Below are 26,721 nucleotides of genomic sequence, written 5' to 3' on the forward strand. Positions count from 1 at the left end.
AGCATAGGTGCTGACTGCAAATGTCTGTAAAATAATAGATCAAGATGCAAATCAAAAATCAGCAGAGTTGGCTACTAAACGCCAATCAGAAAAAGAAAAAATATAACGGCAAGTTTAATAGCAGGAAGTGATCTTCGTGTTAGACGATAACAATTATAATAAAATGTTCAAGCGTATATCCGATCCAGCGTTTGACATGGATGTGCCAGTTCTCAAGGATAGGTCTATACGCGATTATCAATATTATTATTATGACGCAAGATAACCATATCAGCGTGGTCAAATTGAATTACAAGTTCAAGATACAAGCAGATATATTGTACAATCTGCATATCGCCCATGCCACAATACTGAAACTACCCTTCTAAAAGTAGTTAATGACATTCTCTCTACGTTGGATAGTGGAAAGGTTACAGTCCTCATCCTCCTTGAATTGTCTGCCTCATTTGACACAATAGATCATGATGTATTACTTCACCGTCTCCCGCATATATTTGGCACTTATGATACAGCCTTACTGTGGTTCAAGTCCTACTTGGTCAACAGGACACAAATTGTATCTGCAAATGAAATACACTCCAGCCCAGTTGATCTATGTTGTGGTGTTCTTGGACCTGTTCTCTTTATTCTGTACACTCAGCCGCTCTCAAGTGTCATAGATCATCATCCAGTATCTCACCAATTGTACGCTGATGACACCCAAATATACAAATCTAGCCACCTAACTGACGTTGATGCTACCATCCAAGGTGTAGAGAGGTGCATTTCTGATGTGAAATCATGGATGACAGGTCACAAGCTGCAGATGAATGATAATAAAACTGAGACCATTCACATCACAACATAAAGACTTTCTCATTCAAATCCTTTACTTCAAACAATAAATATCAGCAACACCAACATTAAATTCACACAATCAGTGCGAAACCTGAGTTTTACTCTGGACAGTACTCTCACATTGCACCAACATGTCATGAAGATACGCAAGGGTGCATATACTGAGCTGAAATGCATCAGCTCAATTCGCAAATATCTTTCAGTTGATGCCACTAAAATACTCGTGTGTTCATTAGTATTTTCAAGACTTGACTATTTTGACTCAATATCTGCTCCAGAAACTTCAAAAAGTTAAAAACACAGCTGCTCGGATCATACTTAGAGTACCACGAACAGATCACACCGCCCCGCTGCATTGTACCCTACCCTGGCTATGCATTCGATCCAGATTCAAACACAAAATTTGTTCTCTGTGCTACGTTTCACTGTCGGACTCTAGTCCAACATACCTATCCGACCTCACATATGTGTACACACCAGCAAGATACTTACTCTCCTCTTCTGACAATCGTATAATCATTATTCCCACGATGAAAACAAATTCATATGGACAGCTTTCTTTTACATACCAGGGACCAGCAATGTGCAATGAATTGCCCACTGAACTTAGACACAATGACACAGTAATCACATTCAAGAGGGCTGTCAAAACTCACTTATTTCGACTGCAAGAATAAACTTAAAAGACTGAATAATGTTTCCTACCTTAAATATTCTCAGCATGTTTTTTTTTTAATGATTTCTAATTTCATGGTGTTTGTTTTTGCAATCATATCATTCAATGTTTTTTATCTTATATGTGTTGTCTAATGTTGTAAAGCGCTTAGAGCTTCTGAAGATAAGGCGCGATGCAAAGTCCTCATTATTATTATTATTATTATTATTATTATTATTATTATTATTATATAGTTGGCATTGTTAACAATGGTATTCTGGCATTGTTTGACAGCGCTACGAACATGATTGGCGGAAGAAATATTGAAACAATTCAAAAAGACGTTGATGTTGCCTCAACAATACTTGGTCTAGCAAGATCTTCAAAGGATTATTCAAGATCAGCCGGGCCATCATTGATGTTTGCTAAGGATACATCTAATCATCTTGAACAAACAAACTTAAGAATGAATGCAGCTGGGGACACATTTGTATCGATGAACGAAAATTTCAACTTTGGCTTTGCTAAACGTCGATCAATGTTAAATGACGAAGAAATTTTTTCATGCGTAAGTCCACTATCTCCTATCTTTGGATTTTGTAGAATGTTAGAAGGTTATTTTTGAAGCTAAAGACACAAATATTCATGGAATAAAAACTGCTGACAATGATGTAATCTGGCTTCCTGCTGCTGCTCACAATTGTATGGTAAGATTAACCATACTTTCACTGTGGATGCTAGTAATGACTACATACATTACTGAAGAAGAAAGGTTAATTAGTTTTATGAATTCGGGTGGAAAAAACATTGCTATCATGTTTAACAATGACCACGGATAGTACTCAAGGTAATGTTGCTTTGTTATTTACATGGCATATACCAATACATCAAGGAGTTTCTGTTCTAAGTATTTTGAGTAATTTGGACAACCCACACAGGAGATGACCAGAATATTGATCAACGGACCATTTCCAGACTTTGATTTGACTGGATTTGCTTGTATCGATTCATTTAAGTTTGTTGAAAACCTTTATCCGACTTGTTTTGTCTAGTTTGTCAAATACTTTTCTGAAGAAATGATGGCGCGACATTATTATTACAATATATGCTTGATGTAACAATACTAATATTGTTAACAGCAAGGTAAGCAATTATATCATTTCGTCCGCAGAAAGCAATTTTGTTACCACATCGAAAGAATTATTCTGAGCATGAAAATGCTGATACGAATGATTTTGAGAATAAAATCGCAAAAGATCTTGGCTGAAAAATAATCGGTAAATTTACCCAAAGAGGATCATATGGTCATAAACGACATTGTATAAGATTGATTATGGAAGATGCTGAATTAGATTTTATAATTTCAGATACAAGAAATAGAAATAGGTTTGTAAGTCGAGAAACAGTTTTCAGTTTTTTGGGTCAAGCGTAGTTGAGAGCGTGAGAGAATTATTGTATTTTGACATCATATATTTTTCTTTATTAATTCATTCATAAATTTCCATCTTTCTCACATTGTGTTTGTCTTATTCATTTAGTCCAAAGACCCACTCGGTTTCTATCCTGCGACAAGAGGAATATCTCAGCTGCGCAGAATTGTTATAGACTTCACAGAAAATAATCAAACTGCTGGCATTAGCGATGATATAGTAAGAAAATAGATTAGTTATAAACGATGTGACAAACGCACAAAAACGCGATTTTACTATCGATGCTGAATTTTTATGACATTGAAATAACAGCAAAATAATTAGTATGCGAGCTGTAAAACCGTAATGTTGTGGCAGCATTCAAATAATAATCCAAGACATTTTACTGTAGACAGAATTAATAGTAGTATTGGTCATACACGCGAAAATGTAATGCTGACCTGTCTTGAATGTAATCTCTGTCGAGGTGTTAGTTTACAAACGTGAATGCGGTGGTAATTGTGTGTCTTCAGGAATTACTTGTAATTGCTAGCGTGGAATTCACGTTGAGGAGCAGATGAACTTAATCTGCAGATTGCAGGTCTAAATGTGGATCCTACCACGCTAGTAATAGTATGTGTTGTAATACTCCAGATATGATCTGTCGCGCTTTTTTACCACCTTTAAGTTTACCAGGTTTATATAAATATCTTACTTTCACATTACCTAATAGTGGTTGTTTCGAAAATTCATTCGGATGTATTGGTATGTGTTTTTTTTTCTTTTTGTAATCGCATTAAATAGTTTCATCGCAGTTGTTTGGAGTAATTTCATTATTTAACACAGCTATTACACTTGGTAATCTTGCAGCTCATATCTTTCTGACTTATTTCCTTTGCATATTGATTTCCAAAGAACCGCTCAGCACGTGTTCGATTACATCGTTCAAAAATTGTCTGATCACGATGAAATGCAGTATATCCTCGTCTGATTTTAATGTTATTCGTTTTCATCAGAGATGATACTGCACCAATTAATTCCTTTCCAGGATCAACTCGCAAGGGTCCTGGTTGATAAATTCGTTCAAAAGCAGAATAAATTTCAGTTGCTATCTAGTTGATAACGGCTCTACTTTATATCTAATTGCAACGTCAACGGCTGTTAACACGTATTTGTATGTTAATTTACGTCTTCTAATTTTAATAGTATCATGTGGTAAGAATAAAATATCTGCTTGATCAACGTCATTAGTAGGGCTGATATCAAAATGTACATGCGGAAGTGTTTTAGGTGGTGGTAGTTAAATTTGCCATATTGCCTGCTGTTCTAACCATTTTGCAGCAGGAGAACGTGTAACATTTGCTGCATCAGTCAGTTTTATAATCGCTACTCTACCTTTCCTATATATATTTGGTCTATAGTAAATCGATTCCATTATTTTATAATAATCGGTTCATTAATTACCGCCTCCGAATAATTATTTACATCTCATCGAAGATCTTACGTACCAATTAGTTAAATTTTCTTTAAAATATTTATTTAACAGAATTTAACGAGTGAATCAACTTTACATCTGCATTATGTCTTTATTGCAGATCGTTATTGTTATAAGCTTCATTGTGGATATGACATGCTCTATCAATATCATTTATTGGATATTCACCAGGTCTTGTTCATCTCGCTCGTCATGTCGAATATCAAGTCGGGTTCCAGGACCACAATACTTATATCAAGGAAGATGTTTTTCTCATGGGTATTTGGCCCATGAAGCTCTTGGTAATTTTTCTAATGAAGCAGCGTTATCACCACATATTTTCCTTGACTTGTCAAGAGGATACATTTATATGTTTTTACCACATTTTACACATTTATCTGTAAGTGCTCGTTTTATTTTTTGTTATTATTGTTGTTAATCCACTTGTGAGGGTGGATGCTCTGCACTGAACACGATATAGAGCCATATTATTCAATTATATTTCTACAACATGGATGTCACTGATTTCTCAGCGACACGACAACAAGAGCCAAACATCATCCACTCTATCAAATTATATCAGTGCAATTATCATAGGTCCATCTGGGCCTGATAAGACGCAATTATTACTTAATCTGATAATGAGATGGCTCAAGTGGGATAAATTGTATTTGATATCAGTTGATGATCAGCGATGCTACGAAGTGCTTAAAGATTTTAATGAAAACGCAAATTTGTTAGATAAGGACGGCAATGATATTATTAACTTTATTACCGATTGTGACGAATAACCATCTGTATATGACCTTGATGGTTTTATTAATAATTTGGTTGTATGCGATGCTGTGATGCTGGAGAAACAATCAAATTCCACTCTAATATGTTCTCGGGGTAGACACAAAAATATTGATGTGATTTATGTTGCTCAGCAATATGTACAAATACCTAAAGTCATCAGAGATATCTGTAATATTTTAGTTGTGTTGAACGGAGTCGATACACATAATTTGAGGAATATTCATTAGACTTGGTGTAGTGGAAACATGGGAATGATTAGATTTAGAAATTTCGTTTCAAAAGCACAGGCTACTCTACACGGATTTACAACAATAAATTGACACGATCCTCCATCGCGATATCGTATGGGTTTTGATACAATATTTGGTTGAAAGAGTGATTTAATTACTCACACATTTATAGCAGCAGAGAGGGTGTGACCTCTCTCACATATTTGTAGCAGCAGAGAGGGTGTAACCTCAACGAAACGTCTGGCGGTAAGCGAACGCGCATCAATTTTAAAACACTGCAACGACGAAGAAAAAGTATCAAAATAAACTAACCCAATTAGACAAACTCTTGATAAGTTAAAGGATTGGGTTTGGCTTGTTCGGCCTAATTTGTTTCGTTTTCGTAGGAAGCCTTATTTTTTCACAAATGACGTTCCAGCAAAAGTTCTGTTCAACATCTCTGCTGCTTGACGCCTTGTTAGTTTTTAAGTCTAACTATTTCTGCGAAATTCCTTTGTTTGTCAAAACTACTATAGATGTTACATAAAATACATCATTGCCTTCGACATTCACATCGTCACATAATTTCATTTCATCTTCAACGGTGCAACAACCGACAGCATCAGGACTAAATAAACCTCTAACCTTACTATTATTGGTGAAATAAGTCTTATCATGTGAATTTAAAGGAAATGGAACAAAAATGGATACTTTGGAATCTGACTACTTTGTCTATGCTTGTATGACTTGAACGATATCGATTGCAACATTATACGACAAGATCTAGAATGTTATATGCTTATGCATTTGGTTTCGAGACCGGTGTTAATTTATAATTTGGTTGATGCAACATCAATTCGGTGCTTAAAATCTGTGCAATGGACCCTCATAGCTCTTACCTAACTCTACGGTATTAAACGTCTGACTCAATGAAGCAAGTTTCGGTCTTAAGTTCCGGCGTGTGAAATTGCTAATATTTGTTCAGTACAGAGCTTAAATTACCACCATTTAACCACCAGACTACTTCGAATATACATCAGGTAATTTCATGTTCTTTCTTTCTCTATTTTACTCTCTCTCTCTTTCTCTCCCTATATATATATATATATATATATATATATATATATATATATATATATATATATATATATATATATATAACCTTCTGTACAGGAAAATAAATGTTCTACATAAAGGGAGAATGGGAATGCTTTTAGATTTCTAATTAGCAAACCAGGAGAAATGTTGAAGATTTAAATAGTATTTCCTCTTTCACCTTTTTTTAGGCAACTGCATATAATTTTTGCATTTGTTTGTTTAATATCTTTGAGCCACATTGCGTTTCTATTCAAATGACTGAGTAAAATCATTATTTTAAACTTCGATATTGTCAATATTAGATCGCAGTTCTCGTAGTTTTCACCAGTTTTGTGGCAACCACATGTACTATCATTATTGTTCCCAGTACCACTACAACCATCATCTGCATTATCACCATCATCTGCTACTTCTTTCTTCACACTAATATCGGTCTTTTCAGCATTACATATATTTTTGAAGTTACTTCATAGACACATAAAGAGTGCAATTAGTTCAGTTATGTCAATCTTTCAATCAATAATTTTAGAGGAATACTAATTATTGTATCAGTTATATAATCAAGAGCCCCTCGAGTATTTTTGAGATGCGCCTTCGTTTCCATGTTCAGTGAAACATTGACTTGTATCCTTGTTCCCGATAGGTAAAGTTAATGTTCCGTATAATACTGCAACATTTTTTAATCCAATGTTGTTCCCATGGTCAATTTAATAGTGAATAAAATTGTCCTTACGCCTTTATGTGTGAATATTACTTTTGCTTCTCCTAATCACTCAAATTCGGGTTTCATTTTAACGTTCCTATATCCAAAAAATCAATTTCAACGTAGGAAACTTTTATGTCACTTCTGCATATTATAATCACGTACAAAGTTAATTACCAGCTTTAATATCATCTTCTAGAACATTAATTTAAACAGTTTCCTGTCTACTTGCCAGCTTCCCTATATTTAAAGTAAACATAAGCATCTCTTGCAAATATCACTGCTGCATTGCTGCATTTATTAATCCTCTAGAATAATTACTATTATCCAATCAATTTAAACCTCTTTCAAAAAGTACAAAATAAAACCATGAACTAGACTTTTAAATTTCACAATACTGTATCATTCATCCTTCATTGTACAAAATTGCTAACATTTCAAAAGGTTCAGGATCAAATTTACATTGGTACTTGCTATGGAATCTGTGTTCAGATTGATTTTCATGTGCGTGGACTTATGTATGTATGTATGTATGTATGTATGTATGTATGTATATATATATATATATATATATATATATATATATATATATATATATATATATATATGTCTGATTTTGTGTGTGAACATGTAAGTATGCAAGAATTTACTTGTGCATGCATCTGAACAAAAATTTGTAAATATTAATACACGAATCTTACTGTACATCTATCCAACTTTTCATCAGCCCATTCGTCCGTCCATCTTCCCATCCATCCTTATATTTATATATCTTTTCATATTGCATTTAGAGCACCGAAGTATTCGCTGGCGGGAGTTTTGAGTGGGTTAACAGTTTAGAGAGAGAGAGGCAATCGGTAAGCTAATGTTTGTACCAACAAAACCTTAAAAGACGTGATTACAAACTGCATTCATAAGTTTCTATATTTGTATGAACATAGTGCAATTTTTAGGAGTATTATGATTTACATAAAGTATTCCATGGTCGTGACGTTACCATTCGCAAATATGATTTTAATTATGGAACAAGTGAGATATAACGATCATTAAGACGACGTGATTCTCCATCGGTACTTCCTTTGGGCGGTCTGGTGTGAGTCTTCAGTTAGTTTTGGTTAGTTTATACTTCTGTGTTCTTAGTCAGGGGTGCGTCAGTGGGTCATACAAATTTAACTAACAATCCAGATAGTTCACCCCCACCATATTCCCCTTCTGTGGATAAGAGCTTAAAGTTCGTAAAGTCAAGGATTAATTATTGTTAAGAATTCCTAAAATCCAAGTTTGAATGATAATAGGGGAACGTAAAGTTGAGGTGTTAGCTAACCGTATTTTTAAGGCATTCATTGGAGCTCGTGATGATGAGAAAATTCACAAGAAATTACGAGCCAAAAGGTCCACCGTCGAATTCAAGGATTGATTTATTGGGACTTCTGTGATTATTTCAAGTGATTTGAGCGTGTGTATGTGTGTGTATGTAACTGTGTGATTGAGATATTTATCGATGCTTTAGCAATTGTTTAGTCATATCGCTACGATGTCGGCAGTATGGCTGTATATACTGATGTCTAGGACTTGGACATCTTGACTCGGACATTATCATCATGTTTCTCCCAGTCTCATTATTATGATACTAGGCCGACCAATTCTGACACTACTCCCATGATGCTGAGCGCCAAGCGAGGTAGCTGCTAGTAACATGTTATGTATTTGATTCAAGCCAGCCATCTCCCTCAATCGAGGCGGACGCTTTAGCCACAAGGGATTTGAAGTAGATGGAAGCATATTATCCTCCTGGAAAGGTTTAATGTTAATGGGACAAGGTAGAAACAAAAGTATAGAAAAATGTAGCTAATAATACACCCCACGAGACGTTAAAAGACCAGGTTTATGTGTTTTAGAATTAGCAGTTTATTTAAACAGAAAAAGATGGATACAGTAATGTCATGGCTAGCAGAGTGTTAGCCTTTCTGGAGGCTGGCGTGTTCCAGAACTTAACCCAATTAGCGAACCCATTTGAGTTTTGTATCCTCTTTCACTTTCAGCTACTGCTGTAATCTCGAGTGACTGTATTCGATAAAGAATATTTTCATTGATCTGATAGTAAATACCCTTGAGTTGAATGAAATTTTGTTCCGATTTGGTTTGGTTTGGTTTAACGGGTTTAAAGCAATTTTGCAACACATGATGGTTATACAAGTCGGACAGTATATCTGGTGGAAGAAGAACATGTGAAAACTCGGGGAAGAATTACAAACCTCCTAGAAGCTACTAGCCAGCTTTCTCACCTAACTACATTGGCAAAGCCAATACGGGAAACTAGGCGGACAGATATGATAATGAGTTTTCGTGACCTGTACAGACGAACGCCTTAGACCACTCAGTTACAAGTGGCCCCGAATTTCATAATATCTATTGCGTGCCTTGGATCCATTACACTACATTGCAAGAATGTCTTCCGAAATATCTTAGCTGTCTGTAAGTGAGACATAATGATAAAGCTTACAATGTTTGTGATGTTTGGTTACAAAAAATATAATGCTGAAGCCTTAAAAAAGCGGATTCCAAACGGTGGTGTTTTTGGCATCTAATTTATCGTCACCTTTCTCTGCTTCAATTAACAGAGACATAACCAAAGATTAGAAAGTGAGTTTGAAAGGACATTAAACATGACCAAGTCACTAAAGAAAATTTCTCTGCGTAGAGTCGCATAGATATGCACAATTGTAAGTCATCGCAGATTGAAGCACGCATCAAAAAATTGAAAATAGATGGAAACTCAATATTCTTTGAACTTGAATAGTCTATAGTTTTGTTATCAGTGTTACAACATATCAACACAGCCTAAGACCAATAATAATAATAATAATAATAATAATACAAATGAGAATACATTATAATGATTCAACAGATTTGCACTCTGCAGTTTATTGTAATAGTTGAATTATGATGGGTACAATTTATTTACGGAAACCGCTACCAACAGGCCGTAAAGTTTGAAGGCAGTAATATTACTGCACTTAACCTCATTTTGGTTTTTCATATCACATGCTTTCTTTGGTATTCTAACACATTTTCTTGCTACGAATGGCATCTTGTAAGTAGCCCAAAACCTGAATATGTTTAGTATGCATCGCTTGCACAGACCATGTATGTCACTAACGTCCATATCATGCGTTTATTGCCATGTAACATAGCTGTTTATATGTAATAGTTGATGACAAATCTAATCATATATATGCCGTTTGAACAATACCTCCATCAAACATGCTGGCAATATCCTTGTTGTTTACACACATCATTTATATGTTATATTATCCTTCTTGATTTAGCAGAGAAATAACGTAATATATAAAAGTATATTTCAATAGACAACAAACTTCACGGGCTTCAGAGAAGTTATCTTTTAACTGGAATAGTATTAGTATTGATGTATGCTGAATAAGACATGAAATTATAAGCTTTTTGACATTTCGATGTTTCAATAATGAAAGGAAAATATATTAATTTCAGATTCTGACGAAGATGTGGCAAACGTCTTTAACTGTCATTCTCCTCTGCATTTTCATGGCCGGAACAGACGGGGTGAAGTGCTTGTACAAGTCTGGTCGTTGTTATGACAAGGGAGACTTACGAGGAAAATGCAGTGATTTAAAGCGCACATGCGAAAAAATTCCGGGCAGGTCGGAATGCAGATGCTACATTCCTGGACGTGCAATGAACAGATAAAGCATGGTCTGTGTCTGAGAACTAGAATAGGGAAGACGTCGTATCAGAATATTTATACGTAATCAGTAGTTGTGTTCCTTTTTCTAAATAACATATATTGTCCTTAACACTTAAATGTTTTACGTTTCACAACCAAAGTAAAGGAATGGACATTGATCATCACTTCGTGCGTGTTTTCGTATTTGTTTCTCTTTTTCGCCATTAGCTAAGTCTGTTTACTGAAAATTTGTTTTCGCCTATAAACCGACCGAAAGGCGTTAGAGGTATCAAACATTATCGTGAGAGTGATATATATTATTTTTCTATCTAGTAATTTAGACATTGTCATATTGACGGCACAATTTACTTTAGTGAAGTACAGAGAGAAAATGAGCATTAATGCTAAACGTTCGTTCGATTTATTGACAACGAGAAGCTAATGCTGTGCGTTATTCAACAGTAACATGGTGAGGTATTTAACTTTCTTGATCATATTGCATTTCAACTATTGGCTGTTGTTTACATGCACACTTTAATCTCTTTATCATTACATCTGTTTATTAAGATCCACCTGCGAATCTGTCTGTCCGTTCTGGGAGTTCAAAACGTTTAAATTCGGATCAAAATGTGCTCAGAGTACTAAATAAATTATGTTTTGAGAAGTTAGATACAGTTGATTTCATATTAGAAGTAGAAGTCCTAGTTGTATTTTAAAATATCATGACACAACTATGAGGTTTTCCATCAATAGTCCCCAATACAAAAAAGTTGGTTCGACAAATTGAGTGGTTACCCATGGATTTCCACAATCAATTCATTTTTATTATTAACTATATAGTATAACGTACCTGTTCTGTGCCATTTGCTCTCGGCCATAAAAACGAGAATTTAGGGTACAAGCGAATCAGTACTCCAAAGTACTTGTCATAGATCGTATACGATAAGTGACTACACGACTATAATCAGCCATTTGACTCTCAGCCCATACTATCGATGGGAATCTTTGTAATTAATTGGCCATTTCAAAACTTCAGCGCGGATATCAGTAAAATTTGTGTATGTGTGTCTACTCAATCAGTACACTCATTAAAGGTATATTGTAAAACATAAGTGTTTATTTTGCATTAGTTTATACGTTGATAGCCTTACCGCTAATTTTACGAGACTAGAAACCTTCTATGCCATGACTACGTTTGTTGAAAATGTGGTTTTCAGAGGAACCTTAAAAGTGGAGTTGCTTTCCTTGATCTAACAGCGGCACATGACACGTTGTTGCATGCAGGGCTGTTGTTGAAAATTTCCAGAGTATTGCAGCGCTGGATAGTTGAGACTATCGAACTGTTACATCGCGACAGAAACTTCAGTGTGCACATTAGAGAGTGCAACCGCTCGTGGACACTTCAGATTAAAGGACTCCCACAAGGGTGTGTTCTTTCGCCAAGTTTGTTCAATGTCTATATCAATGACTTACATGTAACACAGTCGCGGAAGTTCATGCATGCAGATGACATTGCTCTCGGGACCCAAAGTCGCTCATTTACTGTGTTTGAGGAGGAAATAAAAAAGATCCTTGAGGGTATGACGGACTTCTTTAAGAAATGGGATCTGCAAAGTGTAACCAAGACATTCTCTAGCGCCTTCCACCGTAGCATTGCAACTGCAAAATGTGAGCTTTGCATCCTCCTCAATGGGCAGGAAATGAAACACGACCATATAACAACATACATTAGTCTGGCTCTGGACAGATCACTGACATTCTACAATCAACTGAAGAAGCCTGCACTAAAACATGGCACTCGAAACAACCGATACCTCGAACCGGCAGGCTCAACCTGGGGCTCTAGTGCTCAGACACTCAAGACATCAGCACTGGCCCTATGCTATTCGACAGCTAAGTATTGCGCTTCTGTCTGGTCTCGATCATCCCACACCATGTTAATTGATCTCAAACTCAACACAACAATGCGGATAATCTCTAGAACACTTCATCCTAATCCTTTACCATGGCTTTCAGTACTCAGCAACATTCATCCTCCACATTTTTCAATATTATGGTTGTTTCATTTATTTATCCCTTCTTTCACTTTCATCTAATTTATTAGGTGATTTTTAATGTTAATTTGACAATATATTACGAAGATTACTCAAACGCTTACTTAAAATGCTAATCAGTATATTAAAAAGTAAATTATGAATTAAAGTGGTGGTTTAAATATCTAGATACAACGTGAGGTGCAAAACGTGAAATTGATAATATATAGTTCTAAGTTTAGTTGTTGGTATTGCAAACTTTATCCTAAATAAAAAGTGAAAAATTAGAAAGAAAAGAACAACACAAATGATAGACAACAAGACAAAAATGACATATATAGCAGAAAGAGACTGCAAATACTACATGAAACAAGGAAGAGAACAAGACAGAGAGTATTATAATAAATAATAGATTTAAATATTCCAAAATGAACAAAAACTCTTGATTCTGATTTCATGGGTCACCAACACTGTAAGGATATTTAGCGCCACATAAAAATTTATGTCATTTTAGATTCTTTATTAACCAGGAATAATAAGACCAAAACAATAAAAGTAAATAGTGGAGATGGTGAGGGTAATATATGAATATTTGAAATCAACGTGAAATGTAAATTGTGTATTTCAATGAGGAATTGGATAAACAGAACTATTTAAGATGAATGCCAGTATCTATGGCGGTTTACAAATACTCAATGATAAGGCACAACATCTATATTTTGAATTAAATATTTGCTTAATCCAAGAAATGTGAGATGCAAGACACGTTTACCATATCAAAACATTCGGTCATGTGCAGAAAATTGTAATAACGATCGCGTGCAGGTTGGAGAGCTAAACAATCTGTTAAAAAGCGTTTTACAGTGAACGGTTTCTTCGCAAGTAACGCATTCAGGTGAATCTTCACCCTTTAGTATGTAGGAGTGGGTTATGTAAATATGACCGTTTCTATTCGTGCAATGGCCACCTTGTGCTAACGAATGATACAATAGAAGGCTTGGAGTCATTCGCCTATGGAGAATTTCACAACCTAGATCATGTTGTTGACAATATTAATCTACGACGCATGCCACGGCATTAATAAAAATGGTTTTATTCCAGGCTCAAAATCAGTGTATAATATTTTAAGATCAGATCGTTGTAAAGATAGTACTAATGTGGCAGTGCTGTCCGCTCTTTCATTACCTTTGATACCGACATTATCGGGCAAAACAAAATATATGAATATATGATATTGAGACAGTACACAGCTCGGTAGGTTTTATTAGGACATTGGTCAGTAATGGGGCTTCCAACTTCTTATTGTGTAATGGCTGAAGTATTGATAGTGCATCGAGGATGGTAGGGTTGAATATATATATATATATATATATATATATATATATATATATATATATATATATATATATATATATATATATATATATATATATATATATATATATATTAGATCAAGGTCTACGTGGTTGTTATGTTCGTACCAATATTCGATCTAATATTTGTTGGTTTCTCTTGATGTATCTCTAATGAATATTTTAGTAGAATATTAATGGCGTTGCTGATCAAACTAAACTGTAACATCTCTATATCATTGAATTCTGAGTTGGTTCATGGTATTTTGTCTAACCCAGTGTTAGCTTACTTTCTGTGGCAACATACGTATTATGGACATGCTGAGATTGTACAATGGAATACTTTCATAAAAAAAATGCATAATTGATAGAGTAATTTCTTTCTCATCCTTCCTATGAAATAAGTAGAATGCACACGAATTGAAAAACTGCATATTTCAGTAAAACAATGTAATTATGTACATTTCCACGACTTCAAGGGTTTACCTTCAAATAACGCCACTTAAACTTTGATTTTCTCATTTTGAAGCTTTCTCCTACTTTTATCTGAACCAATAATTTTCAAGATATATGTATGACATTGATTTATTTCGTATTATTGCCCAAGTGTGAGATATAAATCTTTGATGTCTGTCTTACAGTGGAGTCATGAAGTCGTTGTGCTAAATTTTTCATACTTCTCCCCTAGAATATAGCCCCCAATATATCATAGGCATCACTATTTGCAAGACCGCTCCATCTATGGCATTCATCGTTCACAACAGTATGCTTATTTGTGATTTATCCTGTGGAGTTAATTTACCATTAAGAATACATGTTTATATATTATGCAATTTTGTCTGTATGTCTGTACTGAAATTTGAATAATATTCATTCAAAAGGGGGCGCAGACATCAGAAGTAAGGGCAAGAAAATTTATTATAATCCTCATTATTTTACTATATTTTGTCAGTTAAACCCCAAATATGCTACTTTGTCGTTATGCAAGCAGGTTTATCATAAAGGTACTCAGCAGAGTTACTTTCCTATCAGTTAAGTATTATATAAAGCAGAGAGTTATATGTGGAGAAAGGAAGGTATTATAATAAAGCTGACGCTAAAAGAAATACATACATACATAGATACATACATACATACATACATACATACATACATACATAAATACATACATACATACATATACAAAAATAAAATCGTATACCAGGTGTGGGTGACTGCGTCAATAAATAATGGCAATTTTCCAAAGGGTGTAAGGAACAGTGTTTATGTTCAAATTTAATGTCGCATTCACCTGACTGCAATAAAAAATCAACAACAAAAATAAAATACATAAGTGTGGAAAAAAGGCCCAAATTTGTATATCTGCCTTAAAAAATAGTATAGAATAATATTCACTTGACCACATAAATCAATGACAGTCATAACAAAAGAAGTTTATTCATCCCTACTATACATTTATACCTGCATCTTTTATTTCCGAAGATCATTTGGGGCACATGTGACGCTCACAGAGCAAACACAAGCCTATTGCTAGGTGATAGGTTTGCAAAACATTGAGTACTAAACAGGTTGATGCAATTCAAATTAATTGCCATCCATGCCGTTTTGGAGAAATTGTACATGACCGGAACCCACGTTGTCTACTGGTATGGGTGGCTAGATCATCTTCGTAGCTGACTATTGGTATTGCACTGTCTACACATTGTAAAAAAACATCTTGGCGGTAAACATACCTCACATCAATTTCAAGAATAACACAAGCAGCAGGGGGGGCGAATCGGACATTTTGTCCAATCGTTATTTTGCTTAATTATTACTTTCTGCACTCAACGATCTAGTGTCGTCAGCGCCTGGTAAAAAAAAAAACGACGTCGGTCCATCCTACACGATGGTGACGTCATTTGGTTTAATTAACACCTTCTGCGCGCCGATCCCCAGCGTCGTCAGCGTCCGGTAAGCACATCGACGACCGCGTCGATGTCATCGCCCCCCCTGCTGCTAAGTGGTTATTTACAATGATCTTACAAACAGAGTGATCACTAACTCCTCCTCTTGTAGATCAATTAGGTTATTTGACTGATCGGTAAGTCTAAAATTAATTCTCGTTAAAAACCGATCATGGCATCGCATATAGACCGGATTAATCGGACTCTCAACGATTAAATATCCCGGAGGGGCTGTTGGTGAAAATGAATAAAGGATATATCCCTGTTGAGCTTGATTTGATTGCTTGGTATCTACCTGGTAACTCCCTTCGATAACATCGCACACTAGATTGATTGCTATCACCGATGCGATATTTACGTTGTATGGAGCAATATGCCTACCATCATCTCCGTTATCGTGTCTGAGGATATGAGTTGATGGACTGATAAAATCATTAAGAGACTTTCTTAGTTCTGGCGCGTTGTATCCTGGAAACTTGAAATCAGGTAAATCGGCTTCTGTGATATTATACTCGGTTAGGAATTCTTGTTTATTATTATCATCGCTGCTATCGGATATTATTTTAACGATTAGTTCATTGATATATTCCATGTCTGATATAAGTTGATTTAACACCTCAACGTGTTTTTGTGCTTTTGTTTTCCGTAGTTGTTCTAGTTGCAATCGGTAATTATGATTAATTTCGATAAAAAAACTATCGATATCATTTAAATTAAATGTGAACACGGCGTGCAATGTAGGAATTTTCTCATACTGAAAATACCATTGCATGGTATTCCTGTTTTGAAATATAAACCCGCCGGGTAATAACGCGTTTTTCATAATAGACAACTTATCTCGATAACTGGGATTAATTTCATGATACGATTGCGCATTTGTGTTCAAGTCCGCGGGGATTTCATGAGGTGGATTCTTAGGCCATCCTAGTATGGTTCTTATTGAACTGTTATAAATATCAACCATATACCCCGGTGTGCTTATTTCAATCGTCGACGATAACGTCGGTTCATGAACCGTAATAGCGATTTTTGATTCTTTTCCTGTGATCGATTTTATTCTGCGTTGAAATTCTTTATTGATTTGTTCTATTTGGTATGACCCAGTTGGTATTGTAACCTCCTCCCAGTCTGGGGTCCCATCGGGTTTATTTGTCCGTGCAAAAACCAGCGAGTTATTAGGTTGTTGTCCGTTAAATGCGTCCGCTCGAATATTAGGCCAACTGTGATATACTCGCAATTTTGCCAGCGCTATTTCCTTCACTGGAACCGGCGACGGGAAGTTCACACTGAATTCGGGTTTCGTTGACGTTATCGATATCATACTTGTTTGTACCGGAGTGGTGTTCTCCGCGATCCGCTGAAGTAATTGAAACCCTTCGGGGTTCAGCGACATTATTATTATTTGTTGTCTTTAGTGTTTAATATTAATAACCAGAGCCCATTGAGGTGGTTCCGGCTTCCAGTTGAAAATCCTCGATTTTTGACATCGCGGAGCTATACAACTGGACCATCGTGGAGAATTCAACATCGGATACGAACAAATTATCAATCGATAACGAGATCAACCCGGATAATTTCGAGTACGCGTCGGATACTATTTGATGTTTTACTGTGTACTCGTCGAGTTTTTTCTGAAAACACGATGATATCTTCCTAGTGATTGCGTTGGCGACTCCAGCAATTGTTGTCATCGCGGAGACGGCGATTGGAACAGCGATCGGGGCTATCGTGGTTACCGTGGATAAAATAACACCGGCGCCAGCTACTATACCCGACACCGAGTACACGACCGCGTCGATGGCGGTTATTTTACGACGGTATTTTTTTATTTTTGCACGGTATTGTTCGGAAAGCGTTTTCAAGTTCGCGGAAAATTCTTTTGCGGTATCGAATCGATATTGATGTGACGTCGGTGATACCTCTGATTCAATTTCCTTGGTGGTCATTTTTATTTTAAAAGAACTAGTGTTTTTAATTACTTAGATTCGCTACAAATTCCACATACCATGTAATGTTTGCCCCGGCTAGATTTCTATCAACGGCATAAATTGTAAACAGTTCAGTTGCGTTCTTGTCTATAATTGTTGATATTGTATTGTTAAACCCCGATGAACTAGACGATAATATATTAAACTGCATCATTGAAACCAGTGTCAATCGATAAATACCCTTAACAGTTGCGGTAATATTTACTGTATTCTGTGTAGGAGTCCAATCGAATGATCCATGCCGAATTGTGTATACTGTGTTGATGATGTTCTCATGAGGGGTTTTTATTTTTTCGAATTGCTCTGCTACTCTCGGTAGTCCGTCTTTAATCGTTTCAACATCAGTTCTGATTATTCCTACTTCCCGCCGATGCGCGTCTATATTATTCTTGTTTGCTGCAACATCAAGTTTGATTGTTTCTATTTCCCGTGTATTCTCGGTCATACTTTTTTTGTTCGCTGCAACATCAAGTTTGATTGTTCCTATTTCATATGTATGCACGTCTATACCTTTTTTGTTCGCTGCAACATCAGTTTTAATTAATCCTATTCCCCGCCAATACGCGTCTACATTTTTTTTGTTCGCTTCAATATCGGTTTTGATTGTTCCTATTTCCTGTGTATGCGCGTCCACACCCTTTTTGTTCGCTTCAATATCGGTTTTGATTGTTCCTATTTCCTGTGTATGCGCGTCCATATTATTTATGATCGTTGTAACATCAGTTTTGATTGTTTCTATTTTCCGTCCATGCGAGTCTACATTATTTATGATCGTTGCAACATTAGCGCCGATTATTTATATTTCTCGTTCATGCGCGTCTACACTCCTTTTGTTCGTTGCAACATCAGTTTTGATTGTTTCTATTTCCTGTCCATACGCAGTGATATCATTTATAGTTATTGTGATTTCATCCGGTTTGGCATTTTTTTTACCAAGGAATTTATCAAAGTTATCATCGATCCTGTTAACATTTTTTCGTAACGAGGTAAATTGGCCCGACAGCGTCGTAAACTCCAAAATAGTATTTTTTATTGTTGCAAGATTCGGTTCGGTTACCGTCGGGGTTCCAAAAAAACTAGCGGTAGTGAGTTGTATATCGGTGACAGATTTTTTCACCTCGGTGACAGATTTTTTCACCCGCGCGTCGAATTCGATCATAGATATATTCAACGATGTAAGTCTGTCTCGAACGGATGTTATCTCATTCATCACCTCCGATATATGTTTACCCGGTTTGAGTCGTCCGTCGCCGGTATACAACGCGATAGTGCCATTGGCGACATTAGGATGTCGTATTAAAACGTCATTCAGCGACACATTACTGGATTTGAATTTACCCTGGCGGTCTTGAAACACAACTATTTCACCTGGGTCAACATTTGTTAAATTCAACGTATCAGCGATTTCATCCTCGATTAATTTTTTTATGTCGGCGGCGGCCGTTTCCGTGGATTCTTTCAGCGCCGAAACCGGTCGTCCCCAAATATCAATCATTATTATCTAATGTAATTGTCTCTAAATTTCCCACTAGTGTATTCGTTTACAACCATATGAGGTGGTTTCCGCGATGATGAAATCGCCGCGAGTACGTTCAATACCTCACGGCCGCATATCGGTGGGTCGCTTAATTGTTGTGTTGGCAGCGTGGAATAAAAAACCCGGGCTGAACACGCCCGGACATACCGCATGAACTCTTTCGGCGGGGCTAACCCGTATGAATCAAAATAGACGATCGCACGCGGATCAATCGCGTACGCAACCCAATGAGTTCCCGCTCCGGAGGACCCATCGAGGTTAATTATGCCGGTTTCAATATTCCTTGGTGCCGCCGGTAATTGATCCCTCATAAAAACACCTCTGAAGTTTTTTATCGCTAACGCGTTTGCGGCGTCTATTAAATCAAAATTAGACATTGGAGTCATAGACTCAGGAGTCATAGACTCCCGAGTCAATAAACGGTTCCCGGTAGTCTTAGACCCTTTCCCGAGTACCATGAATACGGGGTTCCCGGTAGTCTTAGACCCTTTCCGGCCACGAGTCGTTTTTTTTTGTAGCCTTTCCCGGTTGCCTTCTTCAATGCCATCCCCGCCGCGGTACCAACGGCTCCTAACGCCGCCGCCTTAGCCACTGCTGGTGCGGCCGCGGCAATCAACGCTGGAATCGCAGCTAACAGCGGAAATATCCCACCGGTCTTTTCCATGTTTTTAATTGCTGCGGCTGAAAAATCTATTTGAACACCCTTTTTATTCTTCATCGCATCATTGAAATGTTTTATTTGACGCGCCGTCAACGATATCTTATGATTACCACCTGCCATCTGTGACGGCTTCAGCGTTATTGTGGTTCCACATTGTTTAGCCGACTTTGATCGTAATTTCTTGACTTGACCATCAGTCAACTCTACACTGACGACACTATACGACATTTTATTGTAAACGCGTTTGTGTTTTCAATTACATGTTTTCCACTGGCGCATCAACGATTCTCATTCGTCCACCAACACCTTCTAGCAGCATTGATTTATCGCTGAGAATGACAGCAACCGCTCTATAATTAACATTACCCGGGGCTATATGAGCTCGGAAGTGTATATCAACGACGGATTGTCTCGTTAAATCAAGATGTTCCAGCGAAAAATAATAAATCGGATACAGGTTTTTAAAATCAAGTTGTGATATTTGCAAACCAGTGTCGACGTTTTGATCACGACCCATATACGACAGCAATCGATGATACACACGTGCGATATGGTTGTCGCCGTAATTAAGCTGTATATCCTCGGATGGTTCCTGTTGTCCGTTTATTCTCAGCGAAACATCCCTGACTCCTAATTGATCAAATATCATATGGCTGCGTTCTTGATTACCCAATCGTCCCCTATTCTGTAGCGCTATGAATATATGACGCGGGGCTGAAACACCCTGTTTTGATGCTAGGTGCCATGTAAACGTATCGGCAACGTTATCCTCTTTAGCATCAGTTGTTACCGCTAGCCAACTCAACAGCGATTTCCCTCCCTGTTCCATAAATGCTAACAATCGTGCTTCCGTGGTAACTGATGGAGTCAGCACCGGCATCCACAATGCCATTTTAGTTAAAATGACTTTACCGGCAGCGACGCCAGCAGCATGCCATATTGCATTGTTATCATCGCCCCTTCGCGTCAGCGCGATTGTGTGCTTGGCCCCATAGATAACCTTCCTGACATTTCTGCAGAATCCAAATATGTGATGGAGTGGAATCGCGCATGAAAACTTTCGGCGTGGTCCTTGCAACATTCCTACTCGTGTTGCAAACCCTAGATTAAAATTATCGTTAGTACTTTTTATGATATTGAACTCAGCGTCTGGTCTTGCTCTGCGGTCTGGATTGGCTGCTTCAGCTTGTGGGTTAGTTGCGGTATTTTCTTCCACCAGCACGTTGATGTACTGAAGATGGTCAGCGTTATCGGTGGAGTCCTTTGCGAACATTATAGATGGGCCCGCCGATCTTGTATAATCATCCGAGTATCTCGCCAACCCAATTATCGTCGTTGCAACATCAACCTCGCGTTCTATTGATTCAATTTCTCGCCCGTCAATAAGATATCTGGCGCTCTCAAATAACGCCATGATACCGTTGTTGACGAAGCCAACTCGAACACGATGGTCATCTGCGTATGGTGCATTATCGGCGGCATTTATCACGAGTTCTCCCTCGATTTCGATAAACGCTTCACACGGCAAAAAATATTTACTGGTATCTTGGACTTGAAGTTCAATTCGCGATCGTAGGTCAGGTTGCGCTGCATAATAAGAATAATATTGATAATCACGGACAGAATCATCCCTGCGTACTGGGGCGTCCATATCAAACGCGGGATCAGCGGTACGCGCAAACATTCTATTATTTATCATGTTGATGTTTTCAATTGCGATTTTTTCGTCGTAAATTCTTTGAATTTAAACCACTCCCCGCTATCGCGTTCATGAGCGCGTTGGTTGCCGCATCGGCTGATGGCGAAGTCGCCAACGACGGAGTCGTCGCCAACGACTCTAATTTTTCTTCCACGGCGTTATTTATTACTTTACTGACATTTGCAGGCATCACTGTCGTTGATGGCATTACCGGTGGTTTCTGTTTTCTTTTTGAAAATCTCTTGGATTTCACCAATGACATTAGTTTGTCCCGCGCGGCCGAAAGTGCCTTTCCGGCAACATCTCCAATGGCACTAATACCCTTATCACGAATAACATCAATAGCCTTCATTCCTAATTGTTTGGCTAACGGCGCTACTTTTGGAGCCATTCTTGTAAATAACCCCGCAATGGTGCTACCGAGACCATCTCCATAGTACGCGCGGTAAACAGGCAATCGCGAGTTTACCACGTAGACGAGTACTGGTTTATCATGGTTGTAGTGTATGATCATCCTTATTAAAAACACCAGTTTTCCAATTAATCATCCACGAGTTCGTCTATGAGCGTTCGATATGCATTAATGTCCATGATACCGCCTGCAAATAAACGCTTGCAAATAAACGCTTGCAAATATCAGCGGCCTCATTGATTATTTCCGTAGAGTTATTTCCGGCTCGTTTTCCTCCAATTAGTACCTCTAGCCGTGATATATCACTGAGAACACTACCAGGACAGGTAACACTAGCCTTTTCAACTAGACCACTACCACTTGGATACCCCTTTCCGCTTGTTTTTTTAGAACCAGCTTTTTTTTGACGTTTTTCTCGGACTTCTCCTTTTTGCTGTTCTTGCTGTTGTAGTATTTCTTGTTGTTGTTGTTGTATATCATAATCATCAATTCCTTTTCTAAATTCTTTATATCCCAATTCTTTTGTATGCAAGCGATCAACCCCTTTATTCGTTTTATACAACCAATTAACCCAGTCATCTCGTTTTATATTACTGTTTTTATACTCGTCTTTTAAAAAGTCATTTCTTGAATAATAGCTTTGAGCGGCAAAATTACCAAAAATCCTATAATCGTCGAATTTCAGTAATTGAGGTCGTTTTATTTGTGTTATAGCCTCTTCAGTGAGTTTATCTATAAAGGGAACCCCTTTTTGAGTGGAAATTTTTTGAATTTCACCAACATCACCCTGTTCAGAATCATCAATATCAACTAATCGTTCATACTCTCGTTGGGTTTTTATATCACTGGAAAGTTGTTTTATCCGTTGCTGTGTTTGTTCTGTCTCTGATGCTATCTTTTCAAGTACAGGAAGAAGAGGCGCCTCTTTCCGTTCGCCCTCCTTAGGAATATCTCCATATATTGCTCGTTCTGTTGCCGCCGTAACATCCTTAGTCGCTTTAGTTACCGGGGCAAATAACTGTTCACTTCCAACAGCAAAATCAGTTTGCATTTGTTGTCGCGTTTGAAGTTTCTCTCTCACTCTATCTCGTAACGGTATAAACTTTATAAGCGCTGCTAGCCGCTCTCTGGCTAGCCGAGTAGTAAGTGATTCACCTACCATTATTGTAAATTGATCCGCAATTTTCTAATTTTCCGCCGAGTGTACCATCGGGGGCTCCACGGAGTTTTCGTCTATAATCCTTCTAATGTTTTTGATCTTACTAGAAATCTCCCGGCGTCGTTCATAAACACGTCCGAGTTTTTTTCGTATTATTTCAACGGCAGTAAATAGTCCAATGAATGCATTTGCGTCATTGTGGTACAAGTTTTCATTGATCGTATGTTGTAATCGTTTTATAAAAAAGTACTCGCGGGCCAGGGTAAAACGCCCCCGTTTCGACTGTTCGTTAATAATCTCATAATCGGATAATATTTTTTCACTGTCGAGACCATCAGATAATTCAATTCCTTGATTTTTTAATTTTGAAATCTCGGCTAATATATTATTGATGTCTTCGATATTCATTATTCTTATAAAACATCTTATTTCTAATATCAAAAATTTTAATAAAATTTAAGTTAAAATTTAATAAAATTATTTGGGGTCATTTTTGACCCCGTTTTTTGTATGGACAGTACAATACCGTAAATCTCCACTCGAGTGTTGTGGCAGATTACAGGCATACATGGACAGTACAATGCCGTAAATCTCCACTCGAGTGTTGTGGCAGATTACAGGCATACATGGACAGTACAATGCCGTAAATCTCCACTCGAGTGTTGTGGCAGATTACAGGCATATACATATACTTAATTAAGGACATTCACATCTTGGAACCCCAAAACATACATCTCCGGGAGGGAGGCCTAGGGTGACAAACGTCATCGTAGACCGCCCAGAAGATATGCTTGGGGGGACATCACTACATGTACTTAATTAAGGATGAATATATTTACAATGAAATGATTGATGGATGATGGGACGGCACAAGACAGCACAAACATAAAACGGCGGGGCGGAACTCTACGGCCAATTCAACCAATCAAAAGCAACCCAATTAAATTAACCCGGTTGCATGATTGTGAACAAAAGACAACCACACGCCCGGGTCAAGAGCGTGGGTTAGTTTTGATTAGTTGAATTGGCTTTCGAAAGCCCCAGGCTTATAACGAGTCATCTTATATATAAAGTGACTAATACAGCGGCGTCAGTCACAAGGTGTGTGTTAATTTGAATTCCCTTGAATCGTTGAATCCTTGAATACTTATTAATGGTGTTTCACGGCATTTAAATGAAACCAAATACTCAAATAAAACATTAAAAAAAAGAATACAGCTGTTAGATAACAGCGTGTATTTCATTAGTTTTCATCGTAAAATGATTAATTAATCGCAACATTAATTGGACTTCAAGGGACGTAACTCTTGTCATGCGACGCTATCACAAAACGAGTTATCTCCCTTTGATGTTATATATGAAAATCGAATTCTGTGACCCGTCTTTTTTGAGATCGCTGTTTGATATACTCGTTCTGCAACAAATTGTATTGAGGCTCTACAAATATCGAAATATTTTCCTGCCTCATTCATCGACTGAAATATTTTTTCCTCGTGAGTTGTTGTATCAAATGATTTTACGCTTTTTGCTTTTTTTGAGCATTTACCAGTTTGGCCTTTTTTACTATTTTCACTCTGAGAGATGGCTTGCAGATTACACAGTCTGTTATTTTGAGGACATCCATCAATATGATCAATAACGAGACCGTCCTCGATTAATCCGTTGAATGCTTCAAATACCACCCTATGAACATAATACTTCTTCTTTCCGGCACCAAACATCAAGTATCCGTGATTATTTTTCCATCCAACTGGCTTCTTCAGTCTGCGGTTTCTAACAATACCGTCGCGAGATGCCTCGTAATTAACGAGCACGGGATGCGGCTGAAATTCTTGGTCCATTTGTATAATAATACTATTTGTCTAATTCATTATTTGGTTTAATTATAAACCTTTCAATGTAGTCTTGGGGGGTTTTGATGACGAAGTCGGCGGTGGGGTCAATGACGGCGTTTTTTATTCGTTTATCGTAATAGCGTTTTAGTTCCCTGTATCGCTTTCCGCCACAATTAATACACAACTGCGATTTTCCTCTTACACCAACGTAGCAAACCAAGCACGGGAGGGGGCCAAGAGAACCATTACGAACGCTTTGTAAATGATACCCGCAGAATTCACCTCTACATGATTTATTGCACGGGGTTGTCGACCCAATCATCAACCATTTGCATTTATTCATTATACTATATTCTTTTATTTAAATACTTGTTTTAATTATATGGATGAGTTTGAGAGATTAGCAGTAATTAAGCCCTGGAAAAATATTAAGTTCAATCTCGATAGAGTCCTCAAGGACACACCAAAAGCGTTAATAAACGATAAAACCCTGTTGAATAAAATACGCGATTGTATCAATGAATTCAAACGTGATGGTGCATCTCATAGTTGGTCAACATTTCGAATTGATGGTGTTGTTGATGCTACCATGAACGACAACCGCGCAGCAATGATAATATCACAACTTGACGGTAAAAGGTATTTCTTCAGAGTAAAATTCATTGTCCGGGTGGAATCAGGCGATTGGATCATACGTGATAAATTTGAACCAGTTTTCAGCGACAAGAAAACAGTCACTGTCAGCCGCGACTCCAAGCCGGGGTTGTTAACCGGAATTGACAGACCATACTATGAACGAGCGTATCCTGAAACAGCAGTTGTTTATGGAATATACCCGTTAAATAAGAAACCTGATATCGGAAAACTGAAACCGATGAAACAGTCAACGGGGATAAATTGTGTAGCAGAACGAATAATAGAGCATTTTACAAATGCATGTCGAGGAAACAAATTGACTGATTTACGACGTAGCAAAATCAACCAGTGGGAACTAACCGTAAAAGAGCGTGGAGCAACCATCAGCGACATAGCGAGATTAGAAACATCGCTGAGATTTCCAATAACCGTTACAACGATAACCGGTGAAGTATTATACGAATCGAAGTATAAATCGAAGGGAGCCCCAATCAAAATTATTGATCATAACGAACACGCATGGACGCCCGCGATCACAATATTTCCACGGGATAGAACAGTAAAGTATATACCCGAA

The 26,721-nt window shown here is 37.3% G+C and overlaps 1 long non-coding RNA gene across 1 annotated transcript; it reads left to right on the forward strand.

Annotated features, from left to right (window-relative positions):
* The first annotated feature begins 5,818 nt into the window (after positions 1-5,818).
* LOC149771984 (uncharacterized) lies at positions 5,819-11,071 on the forward strand. Its single transcript, XR_016418044.1, has 3 exons — positions 5,819-6,422; positions 7,975-8,040; positions 10,694-11,071. It is a non-coding gene; the product is annotated as an uncharacterized LOC149771984 (long non-coding RNA).
* Positions 11,072-26,721: the final 15,650 nt, after the last annotated feature.

Source organism: Sinohyriopsis cumingii, unplaced genomic scaffold, assembly GCF_028554795.1.
Source record: "Sinohyriopsis cumingii isolate HCF-2022 unplaced genomic scaffold, ASM2855479v2 utg001527l, whole genome shotgun sequence".
Classification (NCBI taxonomy): domain Eukaryota; kingdom Metazoa; phylum Mollusca; class Bivalvia; order Unionida; family Unionidae; genus Sinohyriopsis; species Sinohyriopsis cumingii.